A 16,177-nucleotide genomic window follows, 5' to 3' on the forward strand; every position below is an offset into this window, starting at 1 on the left:
AGCTGCGGCATTAGTCGAATGAACTATACCACTCGCCAATTCCCTCGACATTGTGTTCATGATCCATGCAATCACAAAGGCATTACATCTTTCCCATTCGTATACCAAATCATCTTTGAATTGTGACTTTTGACATTTTCCAGTTATAAAACCAATTTTGTTCTTCGCCAACAGCGCATTAATCATGAACTTACTCCAGATTATGTAATTTTCAATACCAGTAAGTTGTTGAGTAATTAAAATGCTACCTGGAGTATCTGCTGGGTGAAGATATAGTGAATGTCGCGGATGGATTTCAGTCGGTTTCTCTGTGATTATTGCCTCGTACTGATCTAAATCCTCCATTGCTTGCAAAGAATTTTTTCAATTTGAGGTAATCTGTTGCAGAAATTACCGAATCTGATCCCGATTTAGCAAACTCGAACCAAAATTAGGGTTCCAAAAAAAATGAAATTGCGCAATTGTAGTGCACAGAAAAGTAATTGAATCCAAGAATTAGGGTTTCAAAAGGATGAAATTGTGCTATTGCAATGCACAAAAAGGCTCAATCGAGAAAAAAATTGGCTCTGTATCTCTGTTTTTGAATTTATTCTTCATATCACTTCGATCTCAGCTTCGGATCGCCATGGGAACCGTGCTTTGATACCATGTTGAGAAGAAGTAATTGAAGATGAGAGAAGATTAATCAAGCAAAGTAAATTGAGAGCAGTTGGTGGAATGAGAGCATTTTCATTTCTGTTCTCCGTAAAGAATGAGAAATACAACTGTACAAGTCTAATATATCCCTTTTCACTAATCTTCTAACTTAACTTCCACTAATTCTCTAACTAACTAAGTACAACATGTAATAGCATTACTATGAATGTACAACTAGGAAAGCATATTTCTACAAATGCACAAAATGGACTTATTGCTTAGGAATAGCACATCATATCAGAACCACTAGCAAAAATAAAGAAGTGCTAATGGGGTCCAAAAGATTGAACTTTTTTTTTTTCTTTTTTTTTTTTAAATTAAGCCCGTTTGGGCATTTTATTAAAATGAAGCAAAAAGCAAAAAAGGCTGAGCCCAAAAGTGACCCAGCCCCACATCAACAGTAAACGTCCAAATAGAACAAAAAAATGATTTGCCCTATCTGCTTTTTGTTGCCCCATTTTTCACTTTTGACTTAGCTTTTCCTTGAGCTGCACATCCGCCTCTTCTTCTTGTCTTTAGCAGTGATCTTCATGCTCTCAACTCCTTCATTTTGTCCTCGAAATCACAGGTATTTTTCTTGTTTGTTGAATCTTGTACGCATCTGTCGAATTTGACCTTTATAGCTGCTACCATTCTAATTGTTTTCATGTATATGCTGAAATCATGAATTTGACTTATGAGAAAATTGATCTCCCTTTGAATCTGCAAAACAACCCTGGACCCTTTCAAACTCAGGTATGTCTCCAAAATTTTAAGCCTTCTATTTCGTTCCTCATACGCTGTGTATTTCATTTCTATTACTTGATCTGCACTCTTAAGTATGGAACTTGGGATTTATCGCTGTTTAGAATCTTTCTTAGCTCCACTTCCATCTCATTGAAATGTTCATATATTGTTGTTCCTTTGTCTAAAGCTCTGTTAGCTAATGCATCAGCTAATTGATTTCCTTCGCGTAAAATGTGAGTATATGTTACCTGTTTCCCCTCCCCCATACGTTTAATTTCGTCAACCCAATTTGCTAAACTCCAGGGTGGTTTCCAGCCTTCCTTTAGAATCTTTTGAACAAATTGTGAGTCAGATTGTATTATGATTCTATTGAACTGATTGTTGTTACACCACCTGATAGCTTCTAAGATTGCCACTGTTTCTGCTTCATTATTAGTAACATGTCCTATCTCTGCTGCTCTGGCAAAAATTAAATTGCCCTCCTCATTCCTTACACAAAAACCAAAAAACCCTCTCCCAGGGTTACCTCTTGATGCACCATCAGTGTTGCACATAATCCAACCCCTAAGAGGGGGTTTCCAAATCACTTTCTTGTATTTCACCTGTGTTCTGTATCCTTCCAAAAACTGTAACATGTCCTTCCAACTGTGAGGAATTTGTTGTATTGAAGGATTTCTGAATCTAACCAAGTTCTGAATTGTAACATAGATCTGATATATGCATCTTCCAACTGATTTCCTCTCTCCATGTTTATATGCATTTCTTCTCTTCCATAGTTCCCACAGAACTATAGCCGGCACAGCATAAAAAACTGGTTTCAACCTATTATTAACAGGTTGTTGCCACCATTTAACTATGATTTGTTGTAGTTGAAGTCCTTCAATATTAATACCTGCAAGAGAGGGAAAAAAGGACCAAGTCCTGTTAGCAGAAAAAGACCTAGCGAAAAGATGTTGAATTGTCTCCTCCTTAGGATTTGAACAACACCAACATCTAGATGCTAGGTTAATATTCATTCTTTTCAACACATCATCCAATGGAACCTTAAATTTCCAGCATCTCCACATGAAAAAGGAGATCTTAAAAGGTAGTCCTTTTATCCACATGTATTTATAAATCTCATTCTCCTGTCCTCTTAATCTCAAAAAATCCCAGGCTGATTTAACTGTAAAATCCCCTTTGCTATCCAGAAGCCACCAATGAATATCCTTCTCCTCAGTCATCACAGGTGGTTTAATAGTATCCCTTATGTGTTGTACTACATCTCCTGGTAATATTAGTTCCAATCTTGCCACATCCCAATTCCCATCAATCACCATTTCTGAAACATTTTGAATTCTGTCATCATATGTGTCCCCTGTTGTGACATAGTATAAAGCCCCTAAACCTGTCCAATTATCATACCAAAACAAAGCATTGCCCATTTTGGTTTGCCACCAAATGTGGTGTTCTATCAAGTCCCTAGCTTGAAGCATCTTCTTCCAATTTTGTGACCCATACTTCCATTGTACCACAACTGCATTTTCTTTTTTACAGTATTTATTGCTGAGATAAACACTCCACAGGGATGGTGAAGTTCTAAACTTCCACCATATTTTGCAATATAAAGCCATGGATACATCATGAAGTGATCTAAAACCCAGTCCCCCCTCCTTTTCTGGTATACACAACTTATGCCACGCTGACCAATGTCTATTTTTACCTCCACTTGTGTTATTCCAGAAAAATTGTGCAAAAAGCTTGTGCATTTGTGTAATTACACAATCTGGGGGGTTCAAAGCAGATAAAAGATGAATGGGCATACCTTGTAACACATGTTTTATTAAAACAACTCTTCCTCCAAATGATAACATTTTTCCTTTCCAAGATTGCAATCTGTGCATTATTTTTACCAGAATAGAATTATAGTAATCCTTTTTCCTCCTACTATAGAAAATAGGGCAACCAAGATATGTGAATGGGAAATCCTTTCTTCCAATTCCTGTTATCACCTCCACAATTATTTTTATATCACCTGTGACATTATGGTGCATGTACACAGAGCTTTTATCCCTGTTTACCTTCTGACCTGATGTTTCTTCATATTTTTTCAAAACTTCCATGATTTTCTGTAAGGATATGATATCAGCAGAGGCAAAAATGATCATGTCATCTGCATATGCCAGATGATTGATCTTAGGACTCCATTTAGGGAGCCCATATCCTTTGAAATGTGGTATCTGGTGCAACTGATTTAGATTTCTTGAAAGAACTTCTGCAGCCAAGATAAACAGAGTGGGGGATAAGGGGTCTCCTTGTTTTACCCCCCTAGATGATTGAAAGAAACCATGTTGTTGCCCATTTATTAGGATGGAATACCAGTTATTACTGATTATTCTGAAAATCATGTCCACAACCATGTGTGAGTATCCCATCTGTCTCATGACTTTTGTCAGAAATAACCAAGAGACCCTATCATATGCCTTAGCCATGTCCAATTTAAGTACCACATTTGCAGTTTTAGTCCTCAGCCTTATATCAGACACAATTTCCTGTGTTAGCAACACATTTTGTCCAATTTTGTCCCAACTCAGAGGGAAAAGGGACCCGTCTTCAAAATGTTAGTCCACCATAATGAACCAGACTTAAAAAATGAGCTTTTCTAGCACACATTGATATCACAAGAATGACAGTTTGAGTTGCCACTTGAAATTGCAGTATAACAATGTACGAGCAACAAATTTTGTATCATACTCACCCAAAAGAACCAACTCTACAACTTGGAAATTCTCTTCCTTTTTTTTTTCTACAACTTGAAAATTCAGCCAAAATGATTACAGATTTTACCTAGAAAAAGTAGAACAAAAAAAGAGATAATAGGAGGGTGGTGTACACTGTACACTTCAATTCTCCACTAGCCTTTCCATGGAAATCCCTAGGATTTGCATAGGCTTATCCTATATTCACCAAACATGATCATTATTCTTGATTATCATCATTTACCGGTCATCAGCATCGAATTGATAACATGCAAAATCAGCCGAATGCTTGAAAGTTCAGTAGGTGGCGTGTTGGCAATGCTTCTGCGATGGTGTAATATATTATATACTTGCTCGAAGATGGGCCGGACATGCATAGCAATCATTGGGTCAGTTGATTTATGGCAGATAGCACATCCCTCATCCAGGATAGTTTTTGGACAGTCTCTGCGCTAATATCACACGCCAACTGCTGAAGAAGTGAAAGGAGCACTCCTTGACTCAAAGGGAGAGGATTCGAGGACAACATCCCAGGCAAATCAACCTGGTACAAGACACCAGGAAACGATCAAGATCCAACCACAGAATGCCACGTCGTCACTTTTTTAGCGCAACCAAAACCAGGAAGAACATCATCCTGTTCCTCCCAACCCCCAAACAGCTATTCTTTATGTGTGTACATATCTCATGAACTGAAGGCAAGCACATACAAATACTTTACAACAGAAGAAATCTAAAAAGCTTTTATATTCCCAGGTAAAGAACTTTCTTCTCTGTATTGTCCCAATTTTATTGGATGTCAAAGAACAGACAAGTTCAAGGTAACAAGTGTTAACTAGACAAGGTAACAATATCCTCTAAAGTAATGGCAGAACTAGGTTCTTTTGTTTTTGTACAATAACACTAAGGGGTGGTTTCGTTGTTGGTTAGACTTACTTATTAGGTGCAGGTATTAGTTATTCCATTTTCTACCTTGCATAAATAATATATAGATCCCCTCATAACTCATGCATGTATTAGTTATGCGGAAAAGAAAAACGTGAATCAAACATTGTATTAGCAATGCCCAACCAAACATTGTAAAACTTAAACTAGATTCTATGTGGAGATTACCCCACCCCCAATTTTTGTAACCAAACAATGTATAAGGTTATATGCTAGTTTTAACACATGAAGAACTCCTCTCTAACCAGCAACCAAACGACCCCCAACACCATTAAAATTCCCAATTCCCCCTTACTTCCTTCTCTCTTCCCTAACTGTTCCTCATTTCCTGGACCCTATTGCTCTCCTCTTTTATTCCCATCAAGACAATATTCTTCAACAACACGTCTCTACCTGATAATCCTATCAGCAAGTAAATGCCAATGTAAACAGCATACCTGAGAGCATAACCATGAGACAATTGACACATCACTCCTTTGTAACGCTGCAGTGAATGCTTCCTCATACTTGTTCTCCTCTAACAGTCTGGATAACTCTTTTGTCGGATCTGGAGGTGTCTCAATCTATGGCAGACATAAAAATATCAGTCAGTATATACTAAGCAAGACAAAAAAGAGACTGATAGCAAAGTAGACAAAAAAGAGACTGATAGCAAAGTATTAAGAAGCGAATTCTTAATAACAAAATATACACAGCTAAGTCTTTGCTCCACTAAGGTATAGGAAGAACCTTGTCATGCAGCAATGATCCATTATTCATGTGGCTAACCAGTGGATTTGCTGATTGGGAATTTGCTCCAGATACTGCAAGAGCAAGCAACTTTCTCTGACTATCAGCAAGCTCTCCGCTCAATGTCTGGGTCATTGCCGATGCGGAATTGATGGCATCCTGAAAATTGAGTCTAGTGAGTGAGTAATTCTAAGGAAGATGTGATCCCAGTCACTTCCCAAATTCATCCATAACCATCTCAGGGTCTTTGCATCAACACATTCACCAGGTTAGGATGCAGGGAGGGAGGAAAGAAGGAAGAAAGATAGCTTCCACATAAACAAAGACAGAACTATATGTTAGAAAGAAAGAAAAATAGCAGTACGCATAAACAAAAATATAACCACTCCCTCCTTCCCATTTTAAGAATATTCTGCACAACTATTAAGATGAGGGGAACAAGTGATTTGTCTTATTTTCGAAACATGAGGTGAATTATATTTGATAATGTGTTTTTCGGAGATACAATAATGAAAAAGTTGTCTAGAGAAATGAGGATAGTGAAACGAGCAGTGTATTATATTGAATGCTTATTTTTGGAGAATATAACAGTGACAAGAGGTATTGATAAATGAGGATAGTATAAAGTGGGCAAAGCTCATCTTTCTGTGATATATTAATTGTATTGAAACTTTCCTTAACCACTTTGGACTGAGCAAAGTGGAAAGAAAGGCAATCTTTTTGGAGAGCAGAGTGTATATATTTAGAGATCAGCGAGTCGCCATTCAATATGTGGTTAATCACAAATAACAGTGGGCAAAAGCACGAAAACCTGGGTTAAGAAAACTCACTATAGAGCACTACAGGATTTAGAAAACTAAAAAAAGTGCACCCCGCGCTTTTTGATGGGTTTTTTTTAACTTCTTTGAATACCAAACAAATTCTAAAGATGGTATGATATATATCCAAAGAAGAATAAGTCAACACAGAAAGTGAAAGGACTATACCCTAAGTCAACCAACTTTGAATTTTGAAGGCATAATTACTTGATGTAGTTCAAATAAAGTAAAAGCAGAAAAAGAACACTCTAACAAAAGATTAGCAAGAAAACTCACTTTTAAATTTACCAGTTTCAAAAAACAAAAAAGATTAGCAAGAAAACAAAAGGATAAAATCAATATATAAAAAAGTCCATACTCTTAGAGCAAGTGCCAACGGCCAGTGGCGGATTCAGGATTTTCAATCAGGGTATTCGGAAAAACAAATGAACCTATTTTTGCATTTGTTCAGGGTGTTCAAAAGTCAATATATCTACATGAACACGGAAAATTGACCTTAAATATACACTGTAATTTTTTGCCGAGGGTGTTCGGATGAACACCCTGGGCCTTGACTACATCCGCCCCTGCCAACGGCGAATGCATGGACTCAAATTGCTGTTGTGCAGCAGCAGAGTGGTCAGCAATGCCTTTCTGAAATGTTAAATCTACTTGCTCAAACATTGCCTTGCATGACATCTCGAAGGCAGGGATTACTGAAGCTTCCAAAGTAGATTTCAGTGTTTCCTGCATGCACAGTTTCAGTGCCATCACATAAGAAACATTCAACACTTATTTGAAAAGATAGACTATGAAAAGATTAACTAGCAATCCAGCATTATAAACCATAATATTAAGAAAAAACAATGGACATGACAACACGAGGAAAACGTTCTTTTAAACAGAACATGAGGAAAATGTTTTTTTACCCACAATAGTGGCATTGGCTCAATAGAAAGCTTTCAGCTTACCTGAAGAGCTTGCCTGCCAGAAGTTTGGAATTGTGCTTGAATTTGTCTAGCTACAGTAGCTTCAAGTTTGGAGTTTACTGCTTTCTCTAGTTGGTTCACTGCCTTGTCACCAACTCCTTTCTGTACCAAAACATTCAGTCACGACACAAGCAAATCCAGACAACCAAACGTTTCAAAATATTAACCTGGAATGACTCTGAAATTGCAGCTGATTTGTAAAATTCTTCCTTGCGATTTTTTTTATTTTTTATACTGAGCTGGAGTTCAAACCCACAATCTCGGAGTATTAGGCGAAGGATAAAAATTAAAGACCACCAATGTGAAGGGCAAAAATTAAAGACCACCCCAAATGAAGGGTAATCCGCGGAAAGAAAAAGATTTATGATCGGGTAAATAACAAAGATTCTTGATAGGATGGTTTTGACCGCTGGAGTATGATATTTGAGAAACTTCTTTTTGGTAATTAAAGAATTTTTATTTACCAAAAGGAAATATGTACAATGTTAATCAAAACTGCATAGCTGGAAAGAAAGCCCAGCTTGCAAAACATATATTAGCATCAGCTATCAACAACAAAAGTGGATAAAAATAAAGATCTTTCAAGGGAATATTTAAGAACTTAAAAATGAACATAAGAAGTAATTGTGATACCGAATAAAATTAAAAAGTTCAAATGTGTTAGGTGGTGTTTATATAGGTTATATCGTGTAAAATTTTCTTTAAAATTATTCGGATTTCCGACGGATGAAGTTCTCACACAATTTTCAAAAGCCGAAGATCTGCTGAAATGCCAATAAATATTTTTGACCATCAACCGTCTGTAATAACAAATACGTCCTTCAACCTAATTTATGTGTTACTCTTTTCATTTTAGTCAGTTACAAAAAGGACATCTTTCCATATTTAGTAAAAAATTAATTTCAAACATTACATTTTACCCTTATAAAATGATTTATAGACACTGTTCAAAGCTGGAATGGAAATTCAGATGAAAAACAATTAGAGAAGATGAGCTAAGGAGAGTACTAGAAGTTGGGGAATTTAAGATATTTCATTGATACAAAAAAGAATCCGTACAGTGGTCCTAATATATATAACACACTTACCGACCTAATCACTACTAATCACAAAATATCTAGTAACTAATCTAACCAACTACAACTCATCACTAAGTTAGTTACAAGATGGTGCCATCTGTTTCCAGCTGGCATTTCCAGCTCATTATTCTCAATACTCCCCCTCAAGTTGAGGGTTGAAAAACATTTAACAGCCTCAACTTGCTCAGAAGATAGCTATGCTGTTGTCCTCCCAAAGCTTTTAGTGAGTATGTCAGCTTCCTATTCATTTCCATATGTGTGCATTGCCTTGATGATCCCCTTTTGAATTTTTTCTCTCACAAAATGACAGTCTATCTCTATGTGCTTAGTTCTCTCATGGAAGATTGGGTTTGCAGCTATTTGCAATGCAGCTTTATTGTCACAGAATAGATCAACTGGCAATTTCACACTAAAGTCCATTTCTTTCAACAGCCCCACAAGCTATATTATTTCTGCTACTGCTGATGCCATGCTCATGTATTCAGCTTCAGCAGTACTTCTTGAAATTGTTTCTTGCTTCTTTGATTTCCATGATATCAATGACTTCCTTAACTTCATACAATAGCCTGTGACTGACTCTCTTGTTACTGCACATGATGCCCAGTCTGAGTCACAAAATGCTGTGAGTGTATTGTCCTTATTACTACTCAACAAAACTCCCAGACCTGGTTTTCCCTTCAGATATCTTACTACATTAAGTGCAGCATCTAAATGAGACTGTTTTGAAGCATGCATAAACTGACTTAAAGTTTGTACTGCATATGAGATATCTAGCCTTGTCATAGCCAAATAAAGCAACTTTCCCACTAATTTTTGATAGGCACCTCTGTCTATCAGTAATGGATCATCAATACTCTTCTTAATCTTATCTACCAGTAGTGGATCATTGCTATCCTGCTCTTTAAGATGTTTGTCATACTCAGCAGTAGTAAATTTCATATGTTGCTCTAAAGGTGTTATAGCAGGCTTTACCCCTGCTAGTCCCCACTCTGAGACCAGCTCTAGTGTGTACTTTCTCTGTGTCATGAGAATGCCCTTGCTTGATCTGAGGAACTCTATCCCCAAGAAGTACCTCAGTTCACCTAGGTCTTTAATTTTGAAATTTTGTTGTAATGTTGACTGAGAAGCTTTGATAAGATTCTAATCATTTCCAGTAATTAACAAATCATCTACATATATAAGGATCATCACCAGACTTTGTCCATCCCTTTTAGTGAACAAAGAATAATCATGTTTACTCTGCTGGAAACCTGATCTTAACAATGCATTGGTAAGCTTTATATTCCACTGCCTAGATGCTTGCTTGAGACCATATAAGGATTTTTTTAACTTACACACTTTAGGTGCTTTAGATGGATCTGTAGAGTATGTTGTCTCCCCCTTACTGCCAAAACCTTGAGGCAGTAGTATAAACACTTCTTCATGAAGATCACCCTGGAGAAAAGCATTAAAGACATCCATTTGGAAAATAGGTCAGTCATACATAGCAGCTAAAGAAAGGGCACACCTGACAGTGACCATTTTGGCCACAGGGGAAAAAGTATCATGGTAGTCTATCACCTCTTGCTGAGTATATCCTTTTGCAACTAGTCTATCTTTGAACCTTTCTACAGTCCCATCAGCATTGTACTTAATTTTTAATACCCATTTGCATCCAATGGGATGCTTCCCAGCTGGTAAGTCAACTACTTCCCAGGTTTGATTAGATTCAAGAGCCTCAATTTCTTGTTTCATAGCAAGAACCCATCTGTCATCATGAATTGCTTCATAGTAATTTTGAGGTTTAGCGGTAAGTGAAAACTTGGAGAGATAGGCTTGATAGAATGTACTAAGATGAGAGTAATCCACAACTAGATTGATAGGATAGGAAGATCTGGAGACAGACTGAGAATGGACATAGTCAGATAACCAAATAGGAGGCTTAGTAGCTCTTGTAATCTTCTTAGTAGGAAGAGCATTAGATGGAGGAACAGGTACAGAAGTAGTAGAAGGAGAAGAGGGTAAAGAATTAGAGTGCAGTGGGGAGAAGGAGGAAGGAAAAGGTGCATCAAGGGAAGAAGTAGGAATATGAGGAGATGGATTAGGTGAAATATCAGGATGTAAGGAGGAAAATGAATCTGGAGGAAGAATGGGAAGATTAATGTCATGGTCATCAGGAAAATAAGCAGAATATAGAGGTGATAGAGGTGGTGATGCAGTGGCAACAGGGTTATTGAAAGGAAAAATATGTTCTCTGAAATGAACATCTCTACTTACAAAAAAATTATAAGAATTCAAGTTGTATAATCTATAACCCTTTTGGACAGCTGAGTAACCCATAAACACAGCAGGTATGGCTCTAGGTGCAAATTTATCAGGAGGATTAGGATCTGTGGCATAGCATAAACAACCTAAAGTTCTCATATGTGTCAGAGAAGGTGGTGTACCATGAAACTTCTCATAAGGTGAAATACCTTGGAGGATAGAAGATGGAAGTCTATTTATGATATAGGCTGCAGTAAGTACACAATCACCCCAAAATTTTATAGGTATATGACCTTGGAACCTTAGTGATCTTGCTATCTCTAGGAGATGTCTATGTTTTCGTTCAGCCACACCATTTTGTTGTGGGGTGTAAATGCATGTCCTTTGATGAACAATACCAAAAGACTGAAACAAGGAATTGCATTCAGAATTCACAAACTCAAGACCATTATCAGACCTAACTGTTTGTATGGTGGTACTAAATTGAGTTTGAACTAGAAGAATAAAATTTCTTAAGTGCAGAATACAATCACTTTTGAATTTTAGAAGAAACAGCCAAGTCATTCTACTGAAATCATCCACAAGAGTAAGGAAGTATTTATTTCCATTACAAGTACTATGTTTATAGGGATCCCATACATCCATATGCACTAATTGAAAAGGTTTCATAGAAGTAGTCTTATGAAGTGGGAAGGGAATTCTAGTTTGTTTAGTAACAGGAAAAACATGACAATTACAAATATCAGATTTATCTATAAAATCCTTTATAGCTGGAATTTGACTAAGAACATGAGCTGGTGCATGCCCAAGTCTTTGATGCCACACAGTGCACTTTGCAGAGGGAATGAAGCTGAAAAACAAGTGGTAGGTGGACCAGGTGATGGTGATTTGGTAGATAAGATGTAGAGTCCATCTTTCTCCTTACCAATCCCCGTCACCTTGCCATTGTAGAGATCCTAAAGAAGAAAAAAACCAGGATAAAATGACACAAAACATTGTAAGTCTCTGGTTAATTTTGAGACAGATAACAGATTGAACTTAAAGTGAGGGATGTAGAAAACATCTTTAAGCACTTGATCCTTATCCAAATGACAAGTTCTTTTATGAGTTATTGTAGCTAGATCACCATTTGGCATATTTACTTGATTTTGTTTTGAGTTAGCAACAGGAAAACTAGATGACATTAGAGTCAAAGATGAAACCATATGATTTGAAGCTCTTGTATCAACCACCCAAAAGTTAGTCTTAAAACCAGCAAGAAAGCAGTTAATTTTACCTGCCATGTTGGCTACTCCTTCAGGAGATTCCTCTTTGTCAATCAGGCTGAGTAGTTTTTGGAACTATTTTGCTGTGAATGCCTGTCTTTGGAACTGGTTAGCAGTGATCTTTGGCCTAGGTGTTCCAACAGGTAAAGTAGATGTTGCACTTTGCACACTTTCATCCATTAAGTTCATTGCTGCATTATTAGCACTGTAATTACCAGATCTCTGCCAATTCATGTCTCTATTCTCAGTGTTATTATAGTGTCCTCCTCTATGGACATTGTTTTCCCTTTCTCTATTCCTAGTGAACTTAAAACCAAGTGGATAACCAATCCATTTGTAGCACTGATCTTTAGTATGCCCCTTGAGATGAAAAAATTCACATTGAATATTGGAATTCCTTCTCATTCTCATGTTATTATTGTTCCTTGAAAAAACAGCTGCTGCCATAGCTGATGATTCTCCTTCCTCAAATTGTCCTTTTGGGAAAGGGCTATGTGTGACCATATTTAAATGTGCTCGCTGACTTTCTTCATGTATTATCAGAGAATATGCTTGATTCACAAAAGGTGTTGGTGTCATCATGAGGATTTGACTTCTAGATTGATTATATTTCTCATTCAAACCTCCTAGAAACTGCATTAGCTTCTATTGCTCTAGGTGTTCTATGAATCCCTTTGATTTATCACAATTACAAGTAAGAGGTGGTACAAGTGACTCATATTCCTTCCATAGTTCACTTAACTTTGAGAAGTAAACATAAACGGTAGACGTACCTTGAACTAGAGTTGCAATTCCTCTGTGTACATGATAGAACTTTGTAGCATTTATTTTGTCAAAACATTCCTTGAGATCCATCCAAACTCTATGTGAATTTGATGAATACACAATTCCATTCACCAGATCTTTAGACACCGAGCTCATTATCCAGGATAGTACAACAGCGTTAACACGCTCCCATTGATCCGCCATTTAACCTTCATAGTTTTCCTTCACACATGTTCCCTCAACAAATCCAATTTTGTTTTTACCTAACAGTGCAATTCTCATCGATTTACTCCAGAGAGTATAATTTTCCATTCTAGTTAAGAGGCATTGAGCTAGGTTTACTCCAGGAACATCTGAAGACTGTAAATACGGCGATCAAACGAATTGAAGATTCAATTAGTCGAATTATGTCCATTGTTTCCATGTCTCAATCCACTTTGAGCTTTCACATTATCTGGTGTTGTTTCTTCAGTCAATATTGTCATTGTGTTCTTGACAAATTTAAAGATTCGATTTGCAGAGAAGAAATAACAACACAAATCGAACTAGAATAAACCCTAGATTTGAGGGAAAAAAACTCAAAGAAAACAGAGAAGAGCGATGAAATTGGAGAAGTAACAATGAAACTGATGAAAACACCGTATCAATGGATCTGATAATCGATCGTCATTAATGGCTCTGATACCATGTTCAAAGCTGGAATGGAAATTCAGATGAAAAACAATTAGAGAAGATGAGCTAAGGAGAGAACTGGAAGTTGGGGAATTTCAGATATTTCATTGATACAAAAAAGAATCTATACAGTGGTCCTAATATATTAACACACTTACCGACCTAATCACTACTAATCACAAAATATCTAGTAACTAATCTAACCAACTACATCTCGTCACTAAGTTAGTTACAAGATAGTGCCATCTGTTTCCAGCTGGCATTTCCAGCTCATTATTCTCAATAGACACAATAGCTTTTTATAGCTTATTTTAGATCACAAATTTTCAAGGATTTCCTTTTCTTTCTTAAATTTTGTGTTCAATCAAATACCTGAATGGACTATTATATCACCGGAGGATAGCCATCGAAAGTCTAAAAAAAAGTTAGAGATGCAAAAGGTATTTAACCTTAAAAGATTTGCAACCCTTGAAATTATCTCAACTAGGTTCTCATCATATATTAAACAAGTACAAAGAGCAAGAAATTAAGTTACATGATTATTTCATTATGATCTTTTAGAAGTAATAGATGAGCAGCAAACCAGCCAACACCAAAATCACATGAACTTAAGATTCTTCTTTGATGCATCGACCGAAGAGAAAATCTGCCAATTTTATCTTGAGTTGGAACATCAATCTGCCCCTTCACTCTCAGCGATGGTGAATCTTCAAATGAAGAGTCACCAAAATTAGAACATAGACAGAGAACAAGGATGAAAATAACTAAAATCATTTCTTTGATAGTCTTCATGTCCAATATTGCTAACTAGTTGAGATCTGATGATCATGTAGAACAAATTATATATAGAGAACTTGAGATTATTATTATCAATTCTATAATTAATTATGTTAGTGCTAGCTGAAACTTATTACTATACCTGGAACAGGTTACATATAGATATAGATAGTTCCATACTATTGTGAAAAATTAAAGTTAATTTTTTGGAAGAATAAATATCATAGATATTTAGAAGAGTTTCTAGAAAGTTATATTGTAATATCTTTGATATATATACTTAGGAAATGTCTAGAAATTCTAGACACTTAGATATTTGTAGGGGTAGAATTATCTAGATCCTTTTGTATCTAGAATAATATCATTATAGTCTAGAATAGTGGTAGGAGATAAGAGTAACTAGATTTTCTTATGGATGTATCTAGAATAATATCTAGAACCATCCCTAGACAAGTATAAATAGGGGTGACCTTGAACATTTGTAATCAAGACAAGTTAACCCAACACAACCCACTTCAAAGCAATTCAAGTAAACACTTCCTTTCCAAAGCTTCCTTTTCTTTAGTTGAATCTTCCGATCTTAGTTAACGATCTTGGGCTAGCAGAAGGTCTCTCTGATTTACCTTTTCTTCTGCTATATTTCTCTACATGGTATCAGAGCCATAGCCGTAGTTGGCTTCTGGATTTTATTTCAAGATCGGGTTAGTGGTAGATTCAACTGGTTTCTCTAAATGAATTTAAGCGGCCGTGTTAATGGACTGGGGATGGAGTTGTTGAGTCAGTCCAATTAAAAGGTATGTAAGACATGTATAGAGTCATACCTTGTAGGAAAGTATTTGTGGGATGTTGTTAATAGTAGTTACACAATTCCTCCTATTGACGGACCGGAAAATAGAAGCACATACAAGAAGTGGAAGCAAATTAATGTGAAGGCGGAGTTCATCCTGAAGAGGTCCATCTCGCACAACTTGTTTGATCATATTATAAGGTACAAATCAGCTCATGAAATTTGGAGGACCCTTGATCGTTTGTTCAACAAGAAAGATGAAGCCCGGCTTCAAATATTGGAGAATGAGTTGGCGAACACCACTCAAGGTAATCTTTCTATTGCCGAATATTTTTTTTTGAAGATTAAGAACTTATGTTCAGAGATCTCATTATTAAATCCGTATGAGGCTATCTCTAAAGCACGAATGAGAAGAATTATCATTCGTGCTTTGAAGAAAGAATATATTCCTTTTGTTACATCAATTCAAGGATGAGCTCAACAACCATCCTTGGAGGAGTTTGAGAATTTGTTGTCATCACAGGAGCTACTAGCCAAATAGATGGCTAGTGTGTCTATCAAAGTGGGGGAAGGAAATTCTCTTGTTGCTAACAAGAGGAATTTTAAAGAAATACAAGAGCGAAGTGGCTCAAGAGATATGACACATTCTCAATTCCATGAGGATTCAAGCTCGTCAAGACAGAAGGAGGATTCTTATAATCATTATGGTAAGAAGTCTATTAAATGTTATCGATGTGGTGCTGACCTCGCTGCTGATCTGGGAGCAGGCTTGCTAACCTTCGGCCATAGTGACTAGTGACGAGAGAAGTTGCTTAGGGACCTACGGAGCTAGTGACCAAAGCGGAGTCAATTCATATTAAAAGCAGAAGAGGGAATTCAATGTCAATCGCCATCTCTTTGGCACACGTGACGGTTATCACCTCTACCACGTCCTCCTTAACGTCCCTTGTTATCTCGTGCGGAATTAC

At 36.7% G+C, this 16,177-nt stretch overlaps 1 pseudogene; it reads right to left on the reverse strand.

The window, feature by feature from the left end:
• Positions 1–4,177: 4,177 nt before the first annotated feature.
• Positions 4,178–9,119, reverse strand: LOC132617430 (enhancer of mRNA-decapping protein 4-like; annotated as a pseudogene).
• Between the last annotated feature and the right edge of the window lie 7,058 nt (positions 9,120–16,177).

The sequence above is a fragment of the Lycium barbarum genome, chromosome 11 (assembly GCF_019175385.1).
Source record: "Lycium barbarum isolate Lr01 chromosome 11, ASM1917538v2, whole genome shotgun sequence".
Classification (NCBI taxonomy): domain Eukaryota; kingdom Viridiplantae; phylum Streptophyta; class Magnoliopsida; order Solanales; family Solanaceae; genus Lycium; species Lycium barbarum.